Below are 27,415 nucleotides of genomic sequence, written 5' to 3' on the forward strand. Positions count from 1 at the left end.
AACGGGATGTGTGCAGCAGAGGTGAGACATGGAGGTGGCACCTGTGAATCGATCGCGGCCACCAAAGAAATGCAAAAACCTCACGGTCTAGCAATCAGGCAGAAGGATCGCTATTTACTCTCTACCAGAGCCCTGAAATCACGGTAAATTTCAATGTGTGACACACCCATTAGCTGGTCGTACCCATGACCAATTTGGCTCACTTACACTACAGAGTGCACAAGGAAACCAAACGTCAAGACTGGCAAACCAAAAAAGAATAATGGTGCCCTCGGCAAACGAGCAGTCCAAGATGTTTGAAGTCACAGTGTTGGTACAGCAAGAAGTTCACCACAGGCTCCCCAGTCTAAACTAATTACAAGTAAAGTCAGTCTCACGACAGGTCCCAAGTACCAATCACACATGCCAGAGCCTCGACCAGAAATGCTTTCAGACCAAAGTCCCACACCCATGTGTCTCCCACCTCTCCTGAAAAAAATTCCATTTTCCAACACGAACGACATCACCTTCAAGCTATCTTGAGCCAAGCACGGGGATCTAGAGGTGCTAAATCTCCCCTCCCACACGACAGCACAAACTCATATCGAACCAGGGCAAGAGCTACGAAACTTGTGTCTCTGAAAAAAAAAGGGAACAGCCAATTACTGGCGTTTTTAAGTTTTTGTTGAGGGAGCAGATGTTTTTCTCTGAAGTTGTGTCACTTCCCACAGGAACAAACGAACAGATACAATCTTAAAGATCTTTATCTAAATCGCCTGTGCCTTGGAGCATGTTAGTCCTAGCTATGAGGTGTAATAAAGATTCAGTCTCCAAACGTTTCTGAGATGCCGGAGTTCGTTTTACAACCAAGGCGGCCGATGGAAGTGAGTCACAGGCCTATTTGCAGTATTGGCGAACACAAAAACTTGTTAATTTTTATTATGCTTGGTGCTGCACACAATGCCTAGTTTACGACTCCACTGTGTAGATGCGTCCCTTCAGTGTGTCTCTCCCAGCCCAGCCTTCGGGTGGCGCCAATGCAGGTATAGCGGCATTGTCCTGTGGAGACCTGTCTCGACCAGAGACTGCTCTGCCTGCTCTGTACGGCTGTGGGCATGTCTGGCAAGGTATGGGCTCGCCACCAATTTCTTTCAACTTCCAAGATACCGTTTCAAATGGTTCAAATGGCTCTGAGCACTATGGGACTTAACGTCTATGGTCATCAGTCCCCTAGAACTTAGAAGTACTTAAACCTAACTAACCTAAGTACATCACACAACACCCAGCCATCACGAGGCAGAGAAAATCCCCGACCCCGCCGGGAATCGAACCCGGGAACCCGGGCGTGGGAAGCGAGAACGCTACCGCACGACCACGAGATGCGGGCAAGATACCGTTTCTATGAACTAATAACCATAATAATACCTCATGCTTTTAGCGACCTACCAGGCTCTATCAACGTCTGCTCAGGCCCTTAACTTTCTACAGTCTCGCTCAAGGTGCTTAAGGTTGTAACAAAATCTTTAACAATTTTCCATGTATGAAAAATAGATGAGAGAGTAACTTGTCCTGTCTCACTGCCCTCTACCTGCTGTTGATTTCCGCATGGGTAGTGTCTCATTTCAATATCGTTCAATATTGGTTAGTGTGACATGAACCAGAGTAAATCATTGAAGATAGTAGAAGAATCTCCTCCTTATAATTGATATATATGTGTGGAAAAAGTAACTTTGCCAATCAGGATTGCCCATGGCTAAAACATATCCTACTTGACCTCATTCATTCCTGGGGTCATTCACTCACTTGAAGCAGCAAGCCAGCAAGAGTACATGAAAAGTTTGCTGTGAGTAGTATGAATTATGTTAGACCCTGGGGTCATTGTACATCACAGACTTCTGATAAACATTTGATAGGCGGTTTAAAGGTCTTGCAGCAAGGAAATATACCCATTCAAACTGTATCCTGAGATCAGAGATGTCTAATGGCCCTAATCATTTACAATGTCCTTAACTGTTCTGTGCTCATTGATTTACCCCTGCTCTACCACTCATTTGGTCACACATACATTCTCAAATTCTCTGTGAACAAGGAAATCACATGTGTAACCCGTTTGTCTTATTCCCTAAGTTGTGTAATTTGTGTATAATTTTTACGACATAAAAACAAATACAGTCACATAATCAGAGCAATAATAAATGTGTAGAACAACATATATCTCACAATCAAGACAGTTCAATTGATACATACAAAACACAAAAAGATATTACATAATGATATTACAGAAAGGTATCCTATCGCTCCCTCCACAATAGTGACAAATTTTACAATTGAAAATGTCACACGAATTGAAAACATGACATTTATGCACTCGCACAAACTGTGACTGGTAGGAGTGAAGAACAGCAATTTGTGCCCAAGTGGAATGGCCTCTCACTCAGTGCATGACTTGGTAGAAGTGGTAGCAGATCTCTGGCATTTCCTGGCATCTCACAGCATCTTGTGTCTGGGCAGCATCCGGAATATTTGGGCAGCTTATGGACTGCAGCTAGACCCTTGGTGTCAACCTGGTCAGGCAGCAGTTAGCCATCAGCAACTGGCTTGACAGGGTTGCATTTGATGTACAACCCGCCCCCTGGCATAGAAATCCATTCAGTGTTAGTGGAATGTGGGGCAACCCTGCTCTTCCCATTCATCTCTGCATCATAACGCACTGCCGGTGTGGGACATTGAAGTGGCTCACCTTTTGCCGACGGGACACATCCCTCTCGGCAACCCACTGAGTCGAATATGCCTGGCGCGCACATCGACTGTGGTGCCACACGATGCTCTTGTCCTTCGAATAATGGTCTGGCAGGTCGTTGACTGCTAGGGGGTTGCTGCTGACATGTGGTGCAATCCCGCTGTCTCCACTGGTTTGTGACGCCCTACTGTCTGCCACACCTGGGCAGCTGGGATGCCACAAAAAAAAGTGGTTCAAATGGCTCTGAGCACTATGGGACTTAACTTCTGAGGTCATCAGTTACCTAGAACTTAGAACTACTTAAACCTAACTAACCTAAGGACATCACACACATCCATGTCCAAGGCAGGATTCAAACCTGCGACCGTAGCGGATCGCGCGGTTCCAGACTGTAGCGCCTAAAACCGCTCGGCCACCCCGGCCGGCGGGCTGCCACAGCTGAGAGTCATTACGGTTCCCGCTCCCTTTGCCCTCGCTGGCTGGCGTCGGCCATGATGGTTCCCTTGGTTCCGGAGTCTGCACAATCCTCAGGAGTGGTCTAGTTCCATGTTCTCACTCAAATGTCATTACATTGATGTAATCCACTCATATAAAAAGAAAATAATTACCAATGCAACTTTTTTCTTTACTTAATATAATTATTTATTTATTTGTTTATGTTATTACTAAGGATGCAAAATCAAAACTGCAGGGCCCTCTTAACGTTGTATGGACGTAAACTAAGTGGTGTGATGTGTCTTTGTTTGGTGTGCATATGTCTCTGTTAGTTTTTGGTTAGTTCTGCTCCTGTCATACATACTAATATTTGACCCCAGCGCCCGCCGTTGTGACCGAGTGGTTCTAGGCGCTTCAGTCTGGAACCGCGCTACCGCTACGGTCGCAGGTTCGAATCCTGGGTCGGTCATGGACGTGTGTGATGTCCTTAGGTTAGTTAGGTTTAAGTAGTTCTAAGTTCTAGGGGACTGATGACCTCAGATGTTGAGTCCCATAGTGCTCAGAGCCATTTGAACCTTTTTTTTTTACGCCAGCGCTACCTCTATACCTCCACCAAACGTACAGACTTCTCCCAATACTAAATACTAACTTATTGTACTACCCTATGCCTTTGCTAATACTATCGAAGCGAATTTTAATGCATTTTATTTCTTGTATACTCCTCTTTTATTTTTCGATGTTCAGCAGGGTTGTCTACTGACGCTGAAGTGGCCAGGAAGTACATCTACTCAATCAGGTGCTGGTGATTTGCCTGAAACATTTGAAGTGGAACTTTATGGTTGTGTACATGTCATTGTACATAGTACTTCGTACATAGTACCATGACTTGCTCTTGTCCGTGCTAATTCCCCATACACAATATTTCGCCGACGACGCTCACAGGGCGCTGGCAAAATTCCACTACGAGACAGACAGGCGATGGTTCATACCACACTGAGTCTTAGCGGTGTCACGCGCCCAAATCATGGACTGCTAACACCATACGAAACACATGCGAAAATCGAGACGCCACGCTCCAGGGCACGATTTACAGTACAGACACCACGAAAAGCATAAAGTGACGTACATACGTCCCTTGAACAGTATACAAGAAACCACGGAAAGTGAACAGAAGCAATTTCATCGACCATGGTGATAATTGTGAAGGCTCTTCTGCGAGAATGCTATGACAGAGTACGACGCTCAATTGCGGAAATTGGACAACAATTGTGAGGCCCAAAGAAATAATAGCAGTATTCAGTCTTTTGGAGTATTCAGTATTGCAACGTGCCTGGTTTGGTATGCCACAAAAAGTGCCAACTGGTGTGGACAACGAAATTTTAATTCAATCTGACACCTTCCAGTAAATGTTGGCATGAAGATGTCACAAATACGCTACTCATTTGACCACGTTCAACATGGACTCATGCTGAAAACTAATGGAAATGAGAAACAAACAAAATAATACCGAAATACAACAAATGGAAAATTACGCTAAGTAACGCAATATCAACATTACATTACGTTAAATTGTTTATCCATGGAGACTATTTACATGCTGCACCTTCTCTGATCTATAAATCTACTATGTACTTTTATTACACGAATGGCTTGACGTGGCAGATATGGTGGATGCCAAGACATTTCCTTGATTTCAAGGTCTCTAGCTCCAGAGAGTTCAAGTGAGCGATTCTACGGACACGGACAGGTCCAAAATAGATGGGATAGAATTTGTCACACAACTGTTTCTGTTTGTTATATTGACGGAAATTTGTAACGAGCACATTTTGGCCAATTCGGTACTCTCTCGCTTGCTTTTTTATCCTAACTCTCTTTTCCGTTTCTCTCATGCCTCACGCAATCTCCTGACTGCAAGGTCAACAACTCGTTGGTGTTGTTCTCGAGTTCGCGGGAGAAAATTTACAACTTTACGGATAAGATCTGTGGGTTGCTAGTTCTTCAAAACTGTTATTTGTGGTATTTAGGTGGCACCGTGCGGCAACTCGTTTATCACGTCCTGGAAGTCACGTAGGAAAATATCCCAGGTTGCGTGTCGTATCACGCAGTAGATACAGCAGAGGTTTCCCAGAGTTTTCACCACTCTCTCTACTGTGGCGATTGTGGACGTAGTGTGGAAGCGAATATGGGTTTGATTCCGTGTTTCCGCAACTTCTCTTTCCATTTCTCTGACCGGAACTGAGGTCCATTGCCGGACATGATCCCGTTGACATGGCCGAAGTGCGTGAGGAAATCCTTGCAGAATGCTCTACATACTGACTGCGCACTTGCTTCCTTGAGCGGGGTTAAAGTGACATACTTGGATGTCAGTTCTGCCACCACAGGGTTGTACCAGTAACCTCTATTTGTTCGCATGAGTGGACCCATTAAATCTGTTGCTGCAAGATGCTTCAACTTCGATGGGAAGATGGGATATAGAGGTGCTCGCGTTACCACAGTAACGTGCTTTGACTTTTGACACGCTTTGCAGAGAGCCAAAACCCTCCTGATTCTTCTGTCCATGTTCTTGAAATAGCACAGTGTGCGTAATTTTAAGTAGCACTTCCTGGTAGCACTTGAGGCTCGAGGTTACATAATTCTCAAATGCAACCTTGTTTATATAGAACAACCTGTAGTTTTTGTCTTCCAGCGGGTTAGCTTCACTTGTTTTTAGCCTCACAGGTGAACGTGACAGTGCATCCGGAATGATGTTCTCCTTCCCTGGTATGTGTGTGACCGAAACGTCATACTCCTGGAGCAAGAGTACCCATCTCGTTAGACGTTTGTTTTGGAGTTTCTCTGTGAGTAGGAATTCTAAGGTTTTGTGGTCAGTGTATACTTTAGTTTTTCTCACATGCAAGAAAGAACCAAATCTCTCGAACCCGTAAACAGCCGCCAAAGCTTCTAATTCAGTAACCGAATAATTTCTTTCACACTTGCTGAGGACTCGCCTCCCAAAAGCAATGGTCTTGTGCGTCTTTTTTCCTGTGAGCTGGCACAGTCGTGGTGTCGTTAATTTCTTCACATGGACGAATCGTTTATAGAAATTTGCGATGCCAAGGAAGCGACGTAGTTGTTTCTTGGTTGTTGGCGTGGCAAATTTCGTAATTTATTTTCTCCGGGTCTAGTGCGATTCCTTCCACCGTAATGATATGTCAGAGGAATTTTCTCGTGATGTTCCTATACATGATTTCGTGATGTTGGCGGTTACGCCGCATTCTTTGAAGGTCTGTAGGATTTCCCTAAGGATCGTATTATTTCCTCTCCACGTCGGTTTCGCTAACAAGAGGTCGTCCACGTTGGTGGTGATCCTCTGCTTGATGGAGTCCTTTAAGATGCTATCGAGTCCTCTGATGAAGGTTGGTGAAGACACGTTTAGCCCGAATGGTAAACGTTTACATCGACAGCATCTCCATACTGCAAGGAACGCTGCGTATTTCCTGCAGCCTGGGTGGGGCATAATATACCAGAAACTGGACCGCAATTTCAAGAGATGAAAAAACCGTAACACCGTGGAAATTTTGCAGGAGTCCTCCTGCTTTTCCGGTCGATCTATCCCTGGCTCAGTGACTGTGTTGATTAGGCACGAATCCAGCACCAAACGGATCGACCCGTCAGCCTTCTCTACCACTGAAAGTGGGTTGTTGTACGTGGAGCTTGTCGGTTCAATGATGTCTTCGTCAAGCATCCTCTTGATGTCGGGAGAAACCTTTTGTCTGTAGGGGTGTGGCATTTGGTAGGGAGGCACGAAGAATTTAGTGTGTTCCCGCACCCAAAACGCATACATGAAATTTCAGGTTGCTCCAGTTTTCGGTAGAAAGACATCCGCGTCTTCCTTTAATATTCTCTCAAGCTCTTCTTTTTCCTGAGTCGGGATGTCTACTGAAGTACCTAGCACGTGATCACTAGCATCGCGCACCTCTCTTCGAATTTGCTCAACATCTTAAGTAGTGCTGCTACACTTATGGTGCTACGATTGGTTTCTTTCCCCTCTTTTTTTTGCGTAGTTTAGATTTAGGCATTCGGCAGGGATTTGCGCACATATTGCGTGACTGCAAAGGGAAAATTCATGGCGCCGTCTCTATGTAAATTTAGTTCTCCTCGCCCTACGTCCAATGTGGCCTGCTGTTGATTTACAAAAACCCATGTCAAATATTATCTCAATTTCCAAGGAAAGGGCGACCAGAAAGTTCGCTTCTAAGGTATGCCCTTGGCAGCTGAACGTCAACCTGATTTGTAACTGCTCTTCTGTATGCTTCCCTCTCAGCGCGGCGGTGATTCTGGTTTTCTTCAGCGTGAGTGCCGGCCAAGTATGATTCGCAGTGCATTTCTTGTACGCCGAATCCTATACCGCCGTTACTTGGCGTCCAATGTCCACAATCCCGGTTAGATTGAGCTTGACGACTGTGATGTGAATGATGGATTGTAAATGCGGTTGTGACATGATCTCCTATTCTTACCGTAGCAGTTCTCTTGTACCTTCGTACTCTAACAGGTTAATGTCGCTCGTTCCGATACTTACCGTGGCATTGTTTTGAGCTGAGTCCGCAGCGGCTGTGTCTTAATTCCTATTTGAATTTTCTTTGCATGACCCCTGCGATGAGTTAGGTAGCCTCAATTCCACATATTCACTACGTTGGTCATTCCATTGACCTTGACCGTTGTATATCCTGCTGTTGCTTTGCTGTTAGTCCCTAGAATCCTGTTGGCCCTGGTTCGAGTTCTGTTGCTCTCTCCAGTTTCCGTTTCACCGGTAGTTCTTGTTATGATTATAATTTCCTCGTCCTCTTCTAGTTTCCCATGATGGCTGGTTATTCCAATTGAAGTTTGAATTTTGGTTTCGATTCGATTGATTTTTTCTCCCATTTCGTCCATCGTCATTTCTCTCTGGAAAATCTGGCCACTCACGGTCATTATTTCTACTTCTTTCCCGCCAGTTGTGAATTTCATTCACTTACTCGAGTTCGCACAGCGCGCTCTTGAAAGCTTCTATTCATTCGCTGTATCTACCGACGAGCAGTTGCCGGTAACGTAATGGTAATTTAAAGTAACAGCGCCTGATAATTTCTTTGTGACTGTACGGTTGATCCAAGAATCAGTTCTTCTTGGCAAGGGATTCGAAGAATTTTACAGGACTGCGGAATCCTGACGCTTCTAAGTCCTCTCCTAACATGATCTCCTGTTTCATCCTCTCTTGTGTGTCTTGCGACCAGTATGCGCTAAGGAATGCTTCCTTAAATTCTTGGTAGGAGCGACAACTTTCCGCAACTCGGCGCATATGTTCGGCAATCGACCCTTCTAAGAAACAACAGATAAACTGGAGCATGTACTTCAGTGGCCAAGATTCTGATAGCACGTGATAGTACTGTGCCATCCAGGACTTTGGATGTAATGCATTGTTTGCCTCCATGTAGACTTGAAAATTCTGGATGGTCAAGAAAAGTTTGTGGTCGAAAGGTTCGACGGATCCACCGTACGAATTTTCCCTCTCGTGTACAGCGCCTGATTCCATGTATCCGTGCCAAAACGATCCTCGTGCGCTGTTATGGTGTCCACTCGTGTTGTCAGATTCACGTAATAAAGTTTCTGACCTCCGTAGACGTGTGCAGTTGTTTTCCGGCTCGGTCTCTGACATGCTGGGTGTTACCGACGGAGCGATCCGCCGCGACAGGAGCATATACCTGCTGCATTCACCCCTGTGCGTGGGGTGTGTCCTCACATAACGGTTCGGAGAGTCGCAAAACATTTTCTTCACTTCTGTGATCCTCTTGATGGCGCTCTACCGGACTAGTTTGTGTTTGCAATTGCGCGGCCCGTTCATGTGCCTTCTGAGCGTCTTTAGCCAACTCGTTTTGTCACGCGGAGACTCGGGCCTGCTGATTTTTAACTTCAGAAATTTCGGCCTGTTGGATTTCTATCTGTTCAATTCGCTTCGTCGCCTCACTCAGTTTTTCCTGCGTTTCTTGAACTATTTTTTGCCTTGCTTTTGGAGAGCTGCAAGTGCCTTCTTTGTCTTACACACCTCAGTTCTTGCCAGTTTAACTTGTTCTTTGGCAACTGATGCGTCCTTTCTGCTACTTGCGCTACCAATCGCGCTATTTTGGTATCGCGCTTTGCCTGGTCCAAGACCTGACGTGTTTCTACTGTCGTTTTCTTGACATTCTCTAGCTCTTCTTGGATTCTTGTGATCTCTTTCTTGACTGCATCTATACTATCTGTGGCCGTTATTATGACTAATTTGTGTCTCTCCTCCTCTTCCTCCCGTCTCTTTTTCTCTGCCTCTTGTCTTCCTTTCTGCCTCTTGCTTCTTCCTTTCTACCTCTAGCATGAATTGCCTGAGAGCCTCAAACTGAGATCCACCGCTAACACCTTCCGGACTAAATGAACGAGATTCCACCATTCTGTGACGTTTCGTTCGTGATTCTGGTCTGCCAGTCTCACTGATGGTGCGTCTAATGAGTGGTTTCGACCACTGCATTTACATACATTATCCAACGAAGTAAATACAAATTCCGTATTGTTCGTCTTCGAATGTACCAGCATTTCAATGTACTACGAAAATCCGACTGGCAAGACTGTTTTGGATGTTCGTCAATATGGCCAACTCTACGTTCTGAATTTTTTCCTACCTTTTAGAAGAGATGGTTGCTAATAGGAACCTGATGAAATGTGAATCACATGCAGTATTCTCTTCACCATAAGAATAATACGAATATAAACATTTTGCCATGTATTCTTTCTTGTTTGCTGCTATCTCATTTAAATCCTGTCTGCCTAATTAACTACGAAACTAGAGTGTGACAACAGCAAACGCGGAATAATATATGTTTATATTCGTATTATTCTTATGCCTAATAGTGATACAGTCAGAAATGAAGCACGGCAACCGACTAGATTTTTAAATCTAAGATGACTAATTTCTGTGCAGAATTTGATGTACTAAAAAAGCGGCCGCAAAGATTTTCAAACGGAGAAAAATCTTCGCCTAACTCTCGTTCAGAACGTGTTCTACCATACGCAGTCTATTATTTGGTTCTTGGTGATCATTATCAAAGAAAGCAGCAGGGTAAGTAACAACAAATAGCAGTCTCTTGCCATTGTTTCGCTAACGAGACGATTCCTCTCTCTCTCTTTTTTTTTTTTTTTTTTTTTTTTTTTTTTTTTTTTTTTTTTTTTTTTTTTTTGTAAGTGGCGGTAGCGCGCACAAAAGCAAGCCATGCCGCGAGCGGCGACAGGCCGTAAACACGCACTATCAGAATGCGGCAAACAATGCATTTTCAGCGTAGAGTGACGTAAACACCCATAGCAAAGAAAACGGCACTTATCAGATCGTCTAATGAGTGGTTCTAATGGAATGTTGTTTACTCCCGGGGGCTTGTTTCGACTCAGGTCTTTCAGTGCTCTGTCAAACTCTTCACGCAGTATCATACCTCCCATTTCATCTTCATCTACATCCTCTTCCATTTCCATAATATTGTCCTCAAATACATCGCCCTTGTATAGACCCTCTATATACTCCTTCCACCTTTCTGCTTTCCCTTCTTTGCTTAGAACTGGGTTCCCATCTGAACTCTTGATATTCATACAAGTGGTTCTCTTTTCTCCCAAGGTCTCTTCAATTTTCCTGTAGGCAGTATCTATTTTACCCCTAGTGAGATAAGCCTCTATAGCCTTACATTTGTCTTCTAGCCATTCCTGCTTAGCCATTTTGCACTTCCTGTCGATCTCTTTTTTGAGACGTTTGTATTCCTTTTTGCCTGCTTCATTTACTGCATTTTTATATTTTCTCCTTTCATTAATTAAATTCAATATTTCTTCTGTTACCCAACGATTTCTACTAGCCCTCGTCTTTTTACTTACTTGATCCTCTGCTGCCTTCACTACTTCATTCCTCAAAGCTACCCATTCTTCTTCTACTGTATTTATTTACCCCATTCCTGTCAATTGTTCCCTTATGCTCTCCCTGAAACTCTGTACAACCTCTGGTTTAGTCAGTTTATACAGGTCCCATCTCCTTAAATTCCCATCTTTTTGCAGTGTCTTCAGTTTTAATCTACAGTTCATAACCAATAGATTGTGGTCAGAGTCAACATCTGCCACTGTAAATGTCTTATCCCCAATCCATATTCACCTACTACGTTTCCATCTCTCCCTTTTCCTACTACCGAATTCCAGTCACCCATGACTATTAAATTTTCGTCTCTCTTCACTATCTGAATAATTTCTTTTATTTCATCATACATTTCTTCAATTTCTTCGTCATCTGCAGAGCTAGTTGGCATATAAACTTGTACTACAGTAGTAGGCGTGGGCTTCGTGTCTATCTTAGCCACAATAATGCGTTCACTATGCTGTTTGTAGTAGCTTACCCGCATTCCTATTTTTTTATTCATTTTTAAACCTACTCCTGCATTACCCCTATTTGACTTTGTATTTATAACCCTGTATTCGCCTGACCAAAAGTCTTGTTCCTCCTGCCACTGAACTTCACTAATTCCTACTATATCTAACCTATCCATTTCCCTTTTTAAATTTTCTAACCTACCTGCCCGATTAAGGGATCTGACATTGCACGAGCCGATGCGTAGAGCGCCAGTTTTCTTTCTCCTGATTACGACGTCCTCTTGAGTAGTCCCCGCCTGGAGATCCGAATGGGGGACTATTTTACCTCCGGAATATTTTACCCAAGAGGACGCCATCATCATTAACCATACAGCAGAGCTGCATGCCCTCGGGAATAATTACGGCTGTAGTTTCCCCTTGCTTTCAACCGTTCGCAGTACCAGCTCAGCAAGGCCGTTTTGGTTAGTGTTACAAGGCCAGATCAGTAAATCAGATCAGTAAATTGCCCCTGCAACTCTTGAAAAGGCTGCTGCCCCTCTTCAGGAACCACACGTTTGTCTTGCCTCTCAACAGATACCCATCCGTTGTGGTTGCACCATTATGTTTGCTGAATTCAGTTGCACATTAACATTACGAATAGCAATTATGCTGATTTGCAAAGAAATATGATTAATTTAAGGCATGACACCTAACAGCGCCGAGACTACTTCTATCATCATAGCAAAAAAATATCCACGATGTTGTGAAATTGTTAGAGTACATTTATTTATCACAACTGTGTAAAACGTAAAACTGATGGGTGTCGAAATAAGAAACAACTAAACGTAGGAGAGAGAGGGTGCTCCTCTTATCAGAGCAAATGGAGCGGTAAGGAGCAGCGTGCAGTTGGGATGCCAGTCCCTGCACTGGCCACCTAAGTGGCAGTCGTGTACAGGTAAAGCAAACAGCACTGTACTAACAGATCTCACTGTGAGTGGCTGATGTAGCAGCAAGATTTAATTCCAGTCGCTGATTGTAACGGTGAATCACTGTGTAGCAAATGATATGCTAGCTGAATGCAGGGTAGCAACAATATCCGTTAAGCAGCCATCACTATTCACACCGTAGGTACAGGATATAGGAGCCCCTGCTCACTGCACGTCACGGTTCACAGAGATTAACAGAGAACTTGAAGCTAAACGGCTAAGACTGTTACAGGAGACATCAGAGGAATGCCATTACACTACCTGAAATGTCTGCAGATGAACATCGATCCTAGAAAAGAGAAGTCCTTACGTATTGGTAGATGACATCCCTAATATTAGTAGTAGTATTAGCAGCTTCATTCATCTGTAGATCTCTTTTTAAAAGGATACAGGACATGTAAAGTATTTACAAGTTTAGATCAATTTAAAATAAGCTAATTCGTGTACACACTGCTTTTATACAATACCTTTTTTTACAAATAACTTGTGAAATAGTGTAATGCCACACTGTTCGCTCATATCTCACTATCAGTCACTGCACACACTATACACAAGTTGTTTCATAGCACTTCACTCATTACACACACAAACACACACATAATGGTGATCTCTGGGCCATTTTCTGTACTGCAACTTCCCATTTGTATTCCTGTATAATGAGTGAGATGCTGAGCTCAGAAAGAGGAAGAGGTGTTAGTATTGTGCTATGCATAGCTTGGGGGTACATTTTTCTAGAAAAGGAAAAAAGAAGGAAAAAACATAGTGTGAAGGTGTTATGTGGAATTTTGGATGTTTTATAATCATTATTATTATTTATCTGTATAACATATTTTTTATCTAAGTAATCCTTCAATGTATAAAATGTATTGCATAACCAGTACTTTTCAGCTGCCTTTTTAAGTATGTGTTATTTTTGCAATTTCTTTAACCTCTTTTGATAATTTATTGTACAGATTTATTCCTTGGTAGAAAATTCTGTTTTGAGTTTTATGTTTGTTTTTTGTTAGTAAATGTAAGTTGAGTCTATCTCTTCTTCCATGGTCATGGACACAGCTGTTTGTGCATTAAGTACCAATGTTATTTTTGATGTGTACAATTGACTGTTAAATGTATTCATGCATAGCAGTTAAAATCCCTAGTGTATTGAACAGATCTTTACAATGAGCTTGACTAATATTTTTGGTTATTATTCTTATGGCTCTTTTCTGGAATTTGGAAACTGTGTTCATATTTTGTGCATTTGTTCTCCAAAAACGATTGTCACACCTATGAACTGAGTGTAGATATGAATAGTATATTACTAATGACGCTACATGTTACACACTGATGATAGGTTTCTAAGGGCATAACATGCTGATGACATTCTGTTTGCAAGTGACTTTATGTGTTCACACCATTTCAAATGAGAAACAATATTCAGTTCTAGAAATTTTGCCTTTGTTACACAGTGTATAGAGGTACCATCTACATTTGATTCAACATTGTCATTTTCCCTCTTCCAACTGAAATTCATGGCATTAGTTTTCTTCGTGTTTAATGTCACTTTATTGCTTATTGACCAATCGTGAACTTCCTTGAGAGTTTCATTTGCTTTTTGTGCAAGGAGTTCTCTTGTTTTCTCAGTGACTATAACATTGCTCTCATCAGCGAAGAGAATTTTTTCACCATGAGTTACACTACTGGGAAAATCATTGATGTATATCAGGAATAATATTGGGTCTAATATGGCTACCTTGAGGAACCCCTATATTAATGTATTTTGGTTGTGGTAAGTGTTTCAGGAAATGTTTAGATCTAATTGAAGTATTTGTTACTTGTACCCTATCTGATAGGTATGATTGAAACCAGTCATTAGTTACCCCTCTTATTACTAATGCTTCTAATTTATTTAACAGAATCTTGTGGTCGACTGTATCAAATGCCTTATAAAGATTCAAAAATACGCCTGTGACACACTCATATTTGTCTAGAGCATCAAGTACTACTATTGTGAATTCTACTAAGGCTGTCTCTGTATTTTTGCCACTTTGGAAACCAATCTGCAATTCGCTTAAAACATTGTATTTATTCAGATAATTCATTTATCTGTCTTTCATAATTGCATCTATTATTTTTGAGAATGCTAACAGCAGAGAAATGGGCTGCTAATTTTTTATGTCTTCTGCATTACCTTTCTTAAGCAAAGGTGCAAGTCTTGCATGTTTTAACTGCTCTAGAAATTTCCCTGATGTGAAGGATTCGTTTCTTATATTTGTTAAGGGGCCTTGAATAATCTCTATGCATTGTTTCAGTACACACATTGGTAATTCTTCTAAGCCTCTGGACTTTTTATTTTTTAGTTTTTGAACAGTTTTATTGACTTCTTTCTCTGTGGTTGGAAGTAGCATCACTGTATTTGAGCAACATTATCTACAGGTGTTATATTTTTTTTGGAGAATTTTTGCTGTAACATCTCTGCAAAACTTGAAACATGCTGGTTTTGCTGGTTTATATAGTTTGCTAAGTGTTGTGAATTTTTTATTATCATATCCCCCTCCGTTAGCAGTATTTTATTCTGCATTTGTTTCCCTCTCCCCGTTTCATTTTTCATAACATCCCAGACCGCTTTGCTTTTATTCTGTGCATTATTTATTATTTTGTCATTGAATGACATTTTTGCAGCATTTATCACCTTCCTATTGATCTTTTTGTATCTATGATAGAAGTTTAATAATTCTGGATCATTACGACTCTTTTTCCTGGGACTGAGCTATTTAAGTGTTTGGGAGGACTTCCTAATACCTGCAGTTATCCGTATGTTTCTGTGAGATGGTGATACAGCCATGCACAATTTTGGGAATGCCTTTTCACAGTTCAGTTTAAATAATGTGGAGAATTTAGAGAATTTCATATTCCCATTGGTTCCCTTATACACTTCATCCCCGCTTTGTTTTGCTAGTTCTTTTGAAAAATTTTTATTTTGATTTCCAAAAGCTGTCGTTTGTAGGCTTGTAGTTTAGGAAATGATTCAATGCCTCATTTTACTGTTGTTATGTGACACACATCGTCTGATAGTCCGCTGTCTCTTACAGCTACATCATATTTTGCCACATGGTCAGTGGCTGATGCTGTCTTTGTAGAAACACTTGTTGCATTATTGACCAATAGGGACATGCCAAAACTTTGAAGGACATTTATGAGGGTGCTGCTGGATTCATCTATGATATTAGTGTTGATGTTAATGTCCCCATACAGAATTATGTTGACCTTTGTACTTGAGACTTTATTTAGGACTTCTGTTAATTTATTGAAAAAAGTGTTCACACTGCCACTGGGAGATCTATATACACACAAAATGATTAATTTCTGATGATATCAAGCCCTGTTAATTCAACAACTGGTATTTCAAAGTGTTTATCTTCATTTACTATACTGAGGTCATGTCTTGATTTGAACTGTGTTCGTTTTCTGACAACGCATGATTCTCCACCCTCTGAACCAGTTCTGCAGTAAGAGTTTGCCCTTTCATACAATCATAATACTAAATGCTGGATTTCTGTGTCCCTGCACCAGTGCTCAGTAACACAAATTACTGTGCAGTTCAAAGATTGAGCTCATCTTCTAATAGTTGTATTTTATTTTTTATTGATTGCATGTTTTGATGAAGGATTCCAAAATTCGTGAAATGCCCCATGTCACTCTTTGTTCAAATGTTCAAATGTGTGTGAAATCTTATGGGACTTAACTGCTAAGGTCATCAGCCCTAAGCTTACATACTACTTAACCTAAATTATCCTAAGGACAAACACACACACACCCTTGCTCGAGGGAGGACTCGAACCTCCACTGGCACCAGTCGTGCAGTCTATTAGTACTCTTTCCATTGGTTTGTTTTTCTTTGTGACCTCTGGTATGTGTGATATTTGCAATGTTAAAATGTATTCTGAGTGACTATTTCAGTATTTTTTAAACTGCTGGAGATACTCTTTAGGCAGGGGAACCTACCGTCTGGATTTATCCTAAAGAAGATTTCCTTTTCCTGCCCACAACAACAGGTATTTGACGTTGTGTGGCCCGAGATCCACTCCATATACTTTCATGAATCAGCTGTACCAATCTTCCCTTCTCACTCCTGTTCAGGTGTGCGCCATGCCTAGTGAAACCCCATTTTTTGATGGTCGCGACGGGCACCAGAGAAACATGAGCAAAGCTGACGGCCCTCAGTGCCATCCCTAATCACACACTGATTCGCCTCACAGCTCCATCAAGGTGTGGTCTATCATGACGCCAGAACAGCTCAACAACGTGTGCATTGTCCAGGTCACCACCTATGTCATATGCCCCATCCCTTTCCAAACTGTTTACCCCCCACCCATTGTCACTACATGGTCCTCTTATGTAAAGCCCTTACATAAGGATGCTAAGTCCTCTATCACATGACTTGGCCCTGCTTTTGGCTTGAAGATACTGGTGGCCTGGTACGCAGCCCTCTTCCTATAATTGAGAGCCTACACATCGTCCATGGCCACTACCCAGCAGCAGCACTTTCTTCTTCCTAAGACATTATACATTCGTAGGCTTCTTGGCCTCAGCTGAAGTGTGCTGAACTTTTCCTGATCCTTCTACCTGTGACTCTTCTTCCCTTAACTCTGGCAGTGGTAGGTACCTGTTTCGGTGTTGATGATAAAACTGTCAGATCGCTTTCTCTTTCTTTCTATCCCCCCACCAGCTGCAAGTTCCCAACCACACTCCTCTCCTCTATCTCCCTTGATCCTTATCAGTTATTTCCTTGCTTCCTCCAACTGTGCCTGAAGGGCACAGATTTTCCTTTCCTGTACCCCACTCAAAACGTTCCTACTGCATACTCTGCAGTTCCAGGACAGAGCCTCTTATGTTCTCCCAATATTCTCTCCACTGCAACCCCCACAGTGAAAATATTTGGTACAAGATTAGCAACAAATCCCTCTACTCACTACCCTATAACGTCTTAAAAATTTATCACTCATGGCCAGTTTCGAATGAAAAATTTAAAGAATGTTTTAAATTTGTCAACGACGCGAGATTGGTTGTGTGCAAACGAAAGCCGACTCAAAGGTCTTATGTGCGATTGTTGTTTTTGTACTGATTTAGGGATACAATGGCAGAAGAATGAATCAGTAATTACTTTGCTTTTAGAGAATTTACGTTATCAACCGCGTTTGATCTCGTTTTTAAACGTTTATAACTCGGAAAATTTAGGCCTAGATCGCGTCTATCTAACTAGCAAACAATACGAAATGTGTTAATTAAATACTTTTATTGCGATAATAGACACTGAAAAAACGAGTAGCTGTCTTTTTTTAACGAATTTGCGCTACCAAGAAAACTCGCATAGAATGTTTTGTGTTTAGGTCACGCAAAAATTCGGGTTTGTCCGATTATCTGGACATCAGATTACACGAAGTTTTTTCAAGAACAAGTTCTGCTGGGACACTAATATTCAGTTTTGTGACAAGAACGTACACTACATCAAGTATACGAAACAAAGAAAATTTAAATTTTACACTATTTCCTCTTAAATAAGTTCTTTTAGCGAACGAAAATAATACCTGCGATCTCACACGGCGGCCAACCTGAACGTATTAGCGCCGTCGTAAACAAATATAAAGCATGAAAACAGTTACCAAGCGAGTCTCATACAGAGACCTATTTCTTATATTATCAGTCCATGCGATATCATACCTCAAAAACTCCGATTCTCTTCTTTTTCGGTATTCCACCATACAGAGCTGTGTTCCGGACATACGTTTCCAAAAAGTATTTGCTTTGTGACGGGTCATATTTTACGTAAGTAGACTTCTACCGACGAGAAATACTTCTTTCCCCATCACTAGCGCGCTGCTTCTGTTTTAGTTTCGCCCGCCGTGTGCTACTTTGCTTCTGAGGTAGCGGAATTTCTTCACTTCCTTTATTTCATGGTCACAATTTTGATGCAAAATTTGTCGCTCAGGAAGAAGATTACATTCCTGAATTACCTTCTTTTTTAATCTGCGTGCTTTGCTCTCGCTCATTAATTATTTTTGTTCCCTCTCGATTCTTGTAGGTACTGCATATTACCCGACGTGCTCTATAGGGTGTACCTATTTCTCTGAGGATTTCAAATACTGTTCATCACTTTACTTTTTCCGACGCGTTTTCTGGGTCGGGAAATATTATAAAAGGGTCTTGATTTCTCTTAAGCCCGGTTTCCATCGTCAGGCACAGTTTCAACGCATGAGCTGTCAGTATTGTACGATACTTCTCGTGATTTATCAGGACTGTATGGGTAATATTCTTCCGAATGTCGATAACATGTTCCCTGTCCTGTTTCATATTTTTAGGAGTAAAATGACTAACTTAGAGGACTTTGAATGAAGAAAAAGAAAAAAGAAAAACAACATGGTCAGAAGAATGGAAAGGACTACGTAATGAGATGAAAGTTTAAAATAAACATAGGAAGAGAAACAAAAGGGACTAAGGCTGTTACCTGAACCTAGTTGTTTAAAATGAAGCTAAAAGCTGAAGCTGTAGATGATGATGGTGGTGGTGGTGGTAATGATAGATAAACTGTAATGAAGGAAGATACAAGGAAATTGTAAGGGGTAAATGTGCATTGTTCAACTAATTTCCTCACATGTCTTACTAGTTTATATTCTGTGAGGAAAGCTCGTAAAAACCTGTTCCCTTCATATTATGCTTCAGTCTTTTGTGCGACAATGATTTTACGAAGGGGTCTATATAAAATGGGAGTGCAAAGAGATAAGTGTGTGTTTTTATTTCAGAAACTGTAGCTCTTTCACGAAAAGATAGTTTATAAAAACAACGGATCAATATGCTTTCAGTTACCGTGAATAGCAATGATATCAAAAACTAAACTGACTCATTTAACTACTGACAGTTCTTATTTTCCACTTGGTTAACAATGCTGGTAATTTCAAACACTAGTTCAAAGTTATTGTGATCATTTCATAGCTTTGGTTACTGATAATAATTTGACACCAGTGCTTATGAGTTTAATTTCTACACTACAGCACTGAAGATGATCACTATGTGATTGAAAATCGATTTTGCTGTCAATAATCCATTAATATGACGGGCAACGCTGACCTTCCTTCTAATTTCACGTATATGGTCGTTGTGCACACAGCACTCTATGCAGTCGCCAATCAGTAACTTCAAAATCACTATCCACTCACTTGAGTTGAATGCTGCGTATCTCAGTTTGCTATTGGAGACAGCATTCACGTTGGGGTAGAGGAGAAACCGTACACACTGCGTTCCCTATGGACATGCCTAGCTATCTATCTCCCATATATTCTGAAAGTGGAAAAGCCATTTTAGCCACCGTACAGTGTTCATTTATTGCAACACGCTGAAGCATTTACTTCAACATTAATTGTGTATCGCTAGTCCAGTTCGATCCGCCATGTTTTCTAATGCAAAAGTTTATCAACGACGTGTTGTGGCTCGGCGGGTTGATTTTCATATTAATAACCGTAAGTCATACGAGGAAATTGAAATTGTTGTAAATACGGGGTTGCATAAAGTCCGGGAACACTTTAAATTGATTATTGCACAAGAACCAAGCATTGTACAGGTATTATACATATGTCATATTGAAGAGAAACCCTGGAAGCTTTTTTTTTTTTCATGTATACTGCCACAGCGGAGTTTGTTAATTTGCCGATAGTCAGCACTAGTCGCAAATATGGCGAGTTCAGGGGCGGAGATAGCGTTCTGTGTGTTGGAGTTAGACAAAAACTAGTGTGCTGATGCCTCAAATGCAATCGGACTCTCCGTTCATCTTTCAGCAGGATGGGGCTCCACCGCGTTTTCATCGTGAAGTTCGTGGGTTCCTGAACACGGATCTGCCGCATCGATGGATCGGCCATGCTACAGAACGGGACAGCTGTTTCATCAAATGGCCTCCCCGATCACCAGATCTCAATCCGTGTATTTTTTTCTGTGGGGACACATTAAAGACCAGGTGTATGTACCGCCTCTACCACGTGATGTAGCATAACTCCGGGAGAGAATACAGGAAGTGACTGCCACAGTCGACAATGCTGGGACGGGTAAGGCAAGAATTCGATTACCGTATTGACGTCTACTGGGTTACTCATGGTTTGCACATCGAAAGTTTAAAAAAACTTTCAGAGTTTCTCTTCAACTTGCAATATGTATGACATCGTATAATGTTTAGTTCTTGTGCAATAAATAATTGAAAGTGTTCCCAGACTTTATGTACACCTTGTATTGTTCGCCATCTTTTACGAGAGCCTGACAACTATTTATGCGGTCAGCCAGAAGGTGATGGAGGACATACTGACCATCGTTCCTGGTCTGCAAGTCCACTTTATTGTCCACCCCACCGAAAGAAATGTTTCTGTTCTCTATTTGCTCAGCGGGATCAGGAGTATGATAATGAATGAAGATTTTGAGTTCTAATTGATACATATATTTGGTAAAATTTCACATGTACAACCTTGTAATATTCATTATGTTCATACTGACAGGAAATCTTTCTATCCTAAACAGCACTATGAGGAGTTCAGAGGCGACCTCCACAGTAAGTTCCTACTAAATTGTCTTTCGCCCTGACTACTGATAATCAAAATAAATGCTCGCCACGAAAGTGGAAAATGATTGTCACCACTTGCCACGTGAGTTTGTTACCATTACGGGTGTCACACTGACAGTTACTTTTGCGAAATCTAAGCGATCCAGGACGGTGTACAGTCCTCACGAGTTCACTTTATATATTACTGCCGGCCGCGGTGGTCTCGCGGTTCTAGGCGCGCAGTCCGGAACCGTGCGACTGCTACGGTCGCAGGTTCGAATCCTGTCTCGGGCATGGATGTGTGTGATGTCCTTAGGTTAGTTAGGTTTAAGTAGTTCTAAGTTCTAGGGGACTGATGACCACAGCTGTTAAGTCCCATGATGCTCAGAGCCATTTGAACCATTTATATATTACTGAAAATAAGCGTTTTGTAACAGCCTGTCTCTGACATCATCCGAGGCAGCGCGCACTCCGGTGTTTGATTGACTCGGATCTTACGGTAGCTGGGTGAGAAGTGAAGCCTAGTCTTGCCTCTCGGGCTATATTTATATACGTGGTGCAGCGGACGGCCAAGGGAACACCTGCTGTCATCCGCCCTATGCACACGGTAGCAGTCTCTAAACGACCGCTTTCTCGGACACGCAATATTTAATAGCAACATTATGAATAAATTTAGAATCTTTGTATTTTTTGTATTAATGTACAGGGTGGTCCAAAAGTCCGGAAACACCCTGATAAAATCCAAATGGAGTAGGAAACAAGGAAACAGAGTCCCTACACACGAGGAACGGGAAGGGGGAAACTTTATAGGCTATGCCACCAACATGGCGGCCATCTTGAAAGCCACCATCTTAGATTCAACTCCAAAATTTCAAAAGGGAATGTGGTCATGTGACATATGAAACAGATAGAGAATTTCACCAGAAAAACAATGCCGTTGTTATTTTAAACATTTATTCATTCTCGGGTTATAGCCAATTACTTGCGGCAGCAGTGGGACGCTCGGCAGCGTAAGTATTACGTACTGAGAAGTCCTAAAATGGAGTCTGAAACGGTGCAAAGTGACTATTCCATGCCTGATATGTTATATATGTTTACCTGTTAGGTATCATTTACTCATGCTAACGTTTTAATCAATGTTTCCTTATTTACAGTTTACAAAATGTCCTTAACACATGAAGAATGCATAGAAATCATCTTGATATCAGGAGAAAGAAGCACGCGGGTCATTGCTGAGGATTTCAACAGTCGTCACCCAACCAGACAGCCCATCACTCACAGCGCAGTTGCCAAGTTTTTGGCCAAATTCCGAGCAACAGGTTCTGTCGCAGATAGGTCTAAGGCTGGAAGATCAAAATCCGCCACCGATGAAGCAACAACAATGAGCGTGTTGGCATCATTTAGCAAGAGCCCGCAACGGAGTACTCGTCGCCTGTCACAAGAATGTGGGGTTAGCCGTACCTCCATACTGCGAATTTTATCGCAGCACAAATGACACCTGTACAAAAGTCAGCTGCTCCAACACCTGGGCGAGGATGACACAGACCATCGGGAACAGTACGCGGAATGGGTGACACAGCAGCTGCAGATAAACCCACGTTTCCCCTATCAGGTGCTGTTCAGTGTTGAAGCCAATTTCTTTATCAATGGCGAAGTGAACAAGAAGAATCACAGATACTGGTCCGACAGAAATCCACACTGGATTGATGCTTGCAAAACGGTCAACTCACAAAAAGTGATGGTCTGGTGTGGTGTGTGGGGTACCAAAGTAGTTGGACCTTTTTTATTGACGGTACATTAACAGCCAACGGTTGTCTGAGGTTATTGGATGAAGAAGTGTTTCCCTCATTGTTAACAGAGGACGGGACATTTCCGGAATTCTTCCAGCATGATGGAGCCCCACCACATTATGGTCACAATGCGCGAGCATACCTGGATGTGCAGTTCCCTGAAAAGTGGATTGGTCGTAGGGGTGCTGTGGAGTGGCCACAACGTTCACCAGATTTGACTCCTTTGGATTTTTATCTTTGGGGTCATGTCAAAGCACTGGTTTATTCTGTGAAAATACAGGATTTGCTCATCTAAAGCAGCGCATTGTTGATGCGTATGGTCACATTCAGCTAGATGTGTTGGTCTAAGTTCATCAGGACTGGGTTCGGAGGATAGCATTAACAATCCAACATAATGGACAACATATCGAGCCTTTCCTATGACTGTTGGTGGTCTCTTAGGACTGTATAACATCGGCGTAATGTCTCTTCGGCACATAACACACATGCTACCGAGCGTCCCACCGCTGCCACATGTAACTGGCTATAACCTGAGAATGAATAAAGCTATGTTTAAAATAAAAACGGCATTGTTTTTCTGGTGAAATTCTCTATCTGTTTGATATGTCACATGACCACATTCCCATTTGAAATTTTGGAGTTGAATCCAAGATAGCGGCTTTCAAGATGGCCGCCATGTTTTTGGCATAGCCTATAAAGTTTCCCCCTTCCCGTTCCTCGTGTGTAGGGACTCTGTTTCCTTGTTTCCTACTCCATTTGGATTTTATCAGGGTGTTTCCGGACTTTTGGACCACCCTGTAGATAAGTTGGTTAAAATCACAGGAAAAGTTTTAGCTCGCATGCATTAAAACTTTGCCTTCTAGAAATTTCAGAACGAAACTGACAGTAGAACATTACCTCTGAACAACAGCTTTAAGAGACCTTGTATTGATTGTTATCATCATCAGAGTCCTACAAAAGTTTCATCACAGGCTATAACCATAACTTTCTAGCATTAGTATAACTGATACTTAATCTACTACAAATAAGAACATTTTTGTTTCAAATTTAGTTTTTAGTAAGTTACTCGAAAACTATTAGAGGTAGCTTGATGGGGGTCACGTAGTTATTATTTTTATGTTGAACTGAAGAATCATACAAAATTACACATTTCTAAGATTTAGTGCCTTCACTTTTTCTTAAAAACGTGGATTCTGGCCAAAATATTGCTTAAATCACATTGAGACTTGTACTACTTAACTTTGACATACATCTGCACATTATGACCAATTTCTGGCTTCCTAGCTTTATTATTTAGCGCCAATTACTTTTTTCCTTAAAACGATGAATTTAGGTAAAATATTGACCTAATCAATCTGATACTTGACAGTTTAAACATTATTACACTAAAGCATACGTTGACAAAGTTTGAAAAAGCAACTTTAACTTTCAATTCCATTCTTAATTATGGTGCAATACTTGTGCGTTACGCACAGACGCGTTATGGTGACGTGACGCTACTAGCAGTAAACTGGGGTAAGTCCCGGCACAGTCGCTAGTCTCTGTACCTCTCATATGCTACAGCGCTTGTTTAGCCACAGTGTGTGCCATATTTCAGACCAGTTCTTGCCACATGGGTACATTCCTTCGGTACCACTGATAAGTTCCTTCTGTATAAATACGAACAGGAAATAGTTGACTTTTGTGGCCTCCAGCACCTGTTTCTACTTAACAAGAATTGGTTTTCGTTGTGATGAAACACATGTGAAAGATGTAGATCTGTATTTTAAAATGGAAACGCACAGAATCTCGCAGATTACACACAATAAATATTAAGTAAATATTTCAGATTATTACAAAGTTTAAAATAGTCTTTCTTGAAGAAAATGGTTTTGACATGCGAAACACACATAACGGCTGCAGATCCAAATATGCAGAATGACTGTAACACTGGTTCTGTCTTGTGTTGTAGTAGGGGCGTAATCAGAAATAAGTGCCCTTCCGAATCGATACTCACGACGTGACACCGCACGGCACTGCCGACCGGGGCCAAGACGACGCACCGGCCGCTGTGACCGAGCGGTTCTAGGCGCTTCAGTCTGGAACCACGCTGCTGCTACGGTCACAGGTTTGAATCCTGTCTTGGGCGTGGATGTGTGTGATGTCCTTAGGTTAGTTAGGTTTAAGTAGTTCTAAGTTCTAGGGGACTGATGACCTCAGATGTTAAGTCCCATAGTGCTCACAGCCATTTTTGAACCAAGACGACGCGAGTGCCCCGTTTTTCAGAGGTCTGGAACCAGCAGCGATACGTAAATGCCGCCACGCCATTAGTTTCCAGCTGAGAGCCAGTACTAACTCGCTGATATTCAGATCACTGTGGTAGTTGTCCTCATCGAGGTACACATGTTGCCACCTTATTTTTATTTTTTTATTTTTTTTCTGACAACATATCTCCAAGGACACCGACAGTTTTATGCTCGTAAGTCTCAAATTTGGTGAACATTCATTGAACATGACGGTATCGAAGACGTTTTCATAGGAACACAAAGACGAGAGAAATTTACGCTTCGCTGTGACTAGCCTTCTAGACAACAAACGTACATAGCGGCCTTATGAAGCCTCTAATTAGCAGTAAAAGTAATTGCAGTGATGCACGCTTAACCAAGAATATTTATCACATGTAATATATCGAAACTTTATATTCTTCAGTGATATACAAAGACACCACGAGCTACTATATAACGGAAAGACGCCATGTTATTTCTCTATAATCGTCTTTGATCTTGTTGCTTAGCTTTTGTCTTGTCTTGCGCTCGTGGCTCTGTATGCCGTTGGATCTATGCAGGCTTGTTGCCTATTCATGTAAGTTGAATTACGGTTAAAGAATAATCATTAGTGTTGAATTTTCAAAATTTGTTCTTGCTATGAAACGGAAACATTTTCTTCTGCTTACCATTTACTTAAGTATGGCCAATGCTTTGGACGGGTGGAGGTTCGTGAGTATTTTAATGTAATTTCCAATTGTAGTTTAAAATTAGTCTTCTTTCATTTCTCTATCTCTACATTCCGAACAACCTGCATTTCAAAGTTCTTTACGAAACCCGATTTTCTGTTGACACTGCACTGTTGTCTTTGACCGTTGAAAATTTATCTTCAGGCAAAAACGCTATAGCAGAAGCTTGCATTAACTTTTGTTTCAGCCTGACGAAGTAATATTTTATAATTAAAATAATTTTGAATATATTTTGAGTCAAAAAGAAAATGTTTAATATCCACAACAAAGATAATTATTCGTGTCAGTAAAATGTATCTGTGACCTCAGTATAATAATTCCTAACATTTTGATATTTTCAGTTTACGTAAAGGGTATATTTGAAGGGGAGTTTACACTATCAATTCTAGGCAGGGAAATTCATAACAATAAAAGATATTTGTTCTTGCTTTCCGGATAACTGTTTAGGGAGTACTTTCTCAATTCCCCTTAGTGAAATCAGGTAGGATCTTCTTTAGGCTGTATAGTGGAAGAGCGGCATTTATGAGATCTGTGCTCATTCTGACGCAGGAGTTTTCCAAAGTGCACAAAAGTAATCATGATACGAAAACAAGCAACATAACAGTCTCCAATCTCTTGTGAGGGGGGGAACCTGAATGACTTGAGACATAATAACATTTTAAGCTCAACATTTTTTGTTTTTCTTTTTTACCAGACCCTCGAACGGTTGTATTATTCTTCCTTAAAATAACGTGGTCCAGAGATGATGAAATGAAAAGAAAAGAAAACAAAGGAATCTGTGTATCTGAGATTGAAATGACTGCATTGAAGTTTATTTCCTTCCTTTCCGCAAGAATTATGGAATACTTTGTGCATATTAATACGTCACATGCCATGAACTGACGTTAACAAGCACTGTACAGCGCCAAATATAACCACGGACATACATAAATATAAGCTTCGGATTTTAAATCAACCATTTAAGATACTCGTAAAATCTCTGGAGAAAACTGCTAATTACTTTGCCGGTCATCAGCTGAAATTGCACAGAATACAACAGAAGAGCCGGTTGTATTAGGAAGATCGGAAAAGACGTACTTTTGTATGTAGTATCGTATTTACATTGTAAGTAACGAGGTTCCAGAGAAGCCAGCTGGCGATTACAGGAGAACATCACGAGTTATAGCTTTCAAGGAAGTTTCACGAAGTAGCACGAGTCATCAATCTTCGTTAAATAACTTAACTTCCGGAGGCTTTTATAGAAAGTAACTGTGATTAAGACCATTAATTTAAAGTTTTACCCCGCAAAGCCCCTCGCGAGCTGTTCTTCATTAAAGTCGAGAAATAAAAAGTTGTAAAAACCGTTGTATTCTTCAGACGGTGAAAAAGTTGTAAAAACCGTTGTATTCTTCAGAGGGTGAACGTGTCGAGCAAAACTAAGATTTTTTTGCTTTCAAACATATTATATAACAAATTTTCTCTGAGTTTTATCAGGTATTTCTTGGTGGTGTTATGAGATTTTTCTGGCAGAAATATTGCACAACTCCAAGGTTTGTATTTCTGATTTTTGGTGTATGTTCTATGGTGAAAGGGGCTCAT

The sequence above is a fragment of the Schistocerca americana genome, chromosome 2 (assembly GCF_021461395.2).
Source record: "Schistocerca americana isolate TAMUIC-IGC-003095 chromosome 2, iqSchAmer2.1, whole genome shotgun sequence".
Classification (NCBI taxonomy): domain Eukaryota; kingdom Metazoa; phylum Arthropoda; class Insecta; order Orthoptera; family Acrididae; genus Schistocerca; species Schistocerca americana.